The sequence below is a fragment of the Erpetoichthys calabaricus genome, chromosome 12 (genome assembly GCF_900747795.2).
Source record: "Erpetoichthys calabaricus chromosome 12, fErpCal1.3, whole genome shotgun sequence".
Classification (NCBI taxonomy): domain Eukaryota; kingdom Metazoa; phylum Chordata; class Cladistia; order Polypteriformes; family Polypteridae; genus Erpetoichthys; species Erpetoichthys calabaricus.
The window spans coordinates 149,699,195-149,701,466 of NC_041405.2; positions in this window are offsets into that span (position 1 = coordinate 149,699,195).

Sequence of the window (2,272 nt, forward strand, 5' to 3'; positions counted from 1 at the left end):
AATGTCAATACGAATTACAAAATATAACTAGAGAGTTAAGTGTCAGATAGACTCTCAGAATATAGAGATCAATGCCTTTGAGTGTGCTGAGGCTTCACAAAGATTCAGTAACCAGTGACCATGTCTGCTCCAGACTTCGAAGCCCTATCATGATCCAATCTCAGTACTACGCATGTCTGAAGCTTCAGAGCTCCGTCATGAGCTCAGTACTACGCATGTCTGAGGCTTCAGAGCTCCGTCATGAGCTCAGTACTACGCATGTCTGAAGCTTCAGAGCTCCGTCATGAGCTCAGTACTACGCATGTCTGAGGCTTCAAATCCCCGTTTGAAGCCCGTCATCACGCAATCTCAGTAGTACTACGCATGTCTGAGGCTTCAAATCTGCTCGACGCTTCGAAGCCTCAGTTACCCCAGTGCGCATGTCTGAGGCTTCAAATCTGCTCGACGCTTCGAAGCCTCAGTTACCCCAGTGCGCATGTCTGAGGCTTCAAATCTGCTCGACGCTTCGAAGCCTCAGTTACCCCAGTGCGCATGTCTGAGGCTTCAAATCTGCTCGACGCTTCGAAGCCTCAGTTACCCCAGTGCGCATGTCTGAGGCTTCAAATCTGCTCGACGCTTCGAAGCCTCAGTTACCCCAGTGCGCATGTCTGAGGCTTCAAATCTGCTCGACGCTTCGAAGCCTCAGTTAACCTAGTGCGCATGGCAGAGGCTTCGGAGTCGCGTCAGTACTCAGCATGTCTGAGGCTTCAGCACCCCATCAGGATGCAATCTCAGTACTACGCATGTCTGCTCAGTGTATCGAACCGCAATGCATGGGGGCGGGACATTTCCACTCCTCATGTCAGCTTACTGCTTCGACCCGAGAGTTAGGAAGTTATATTAATTACATTACACTGCATATTCCACCACCAGGTTACAAAATTTCAACAGAGTTGTGATTGGTGAAACAAATCTTTCTGGATCATCAACACAACTGAAATTATTGTGCAGTAGATTACTTAGTGTCAAAATATAAAATGACAAATTTTGCATATTAAAATGCTGACTATTAGAATGCATAAGAACAGCTGTACTAATATGGTTCAAAACACTTCCTTCACCATAATACTCTGGCTGTTCTCATAAATATTCCAGTCTCTGTGTTGCACTGCCTCACTTCTATAGTGAACAGTGTTATGCGTGTATTCACTGAATATAGAAATCAACATATATATATAAAATCCGCGATATAGAAAGACCATATAAATAAACATTTTTATAGTTTAAGCCTTAAAAATACCCATCCCACATGCTTTAAACACATGTAAACTTATAAAACACACTTTGTTAACACATATGATATGTGGATGTCGGGCTAAGGATATGAGTAACATCTCACTATTATAAAACATCTTAACTTCACGCAAGACAAGACAGTGAGACAGGAAAATTGGTGATGTACAGGCTTTTAAATTATTGACACGCAGAGCGACAAGCAGCACAAAGCCAGCACAAAGTCCACTTCTCCTTAGCGTTCATTCAGCTCCCCACCCCCTTGACAATGGGAACTGCGCCTCCGGGGAGGGGGGTTTGAGCGATTTGGAGTTTTTTTCGTCTGAGGGCCGGGTTGCCTTCTTTGGCAAACTGCCGTCTGTCTTTATTAATTTGTCGACAGATCGAACAGCTACATCCCGGCCCTCCTTACCTTCTTGCGGGTTGAGCGGTGCTTCGCTCACCTCCCCCTTCCTTTTCGGAAAAACCAAGTCCGTCTTTTCCGGGTTGAAGACGTAAACAGCTGGACACGGACCTTCTCCTTCGGGGTGGGTCACGTGTCCATCGCCAGCACCCGACATGCGGAAGTCTTTCTCGCTCGACTGCTCCACTGATGTGAGTGCACTACTGCCTTCTGCATTCCCTCCTGCCTCCCGCAGAACCTCCGGATGGACCCCTGGGAGGTATGCGCACGGGACAAAATGCGTTATTTTAAATAAGTTTTCAAATTCGCTCCCGGCACATACCTCATTTTCATCGTCCTCTTCCGGATGCTTCTCCCGAAGCACGTAGCCACTCCGTGGCTCATCATGAGAGCAGGCAATGTTGAGCCTTAGACCTCCGCTGTTGCTGGCGCTCTGCTTTGTCTTCTTCTTTCCCATGACGTCCTTGGTAAAGGTGAGGTTTGGCGATTTTTCTGCGTGTCTGGACGCTGCCTTCTCCGGGTTCTCTGTCCACAGTAAAATTTATTTATGTACAGGTCCTCTGCCAAAATCGACGGCCAGAGAATCCTGCCGAGACT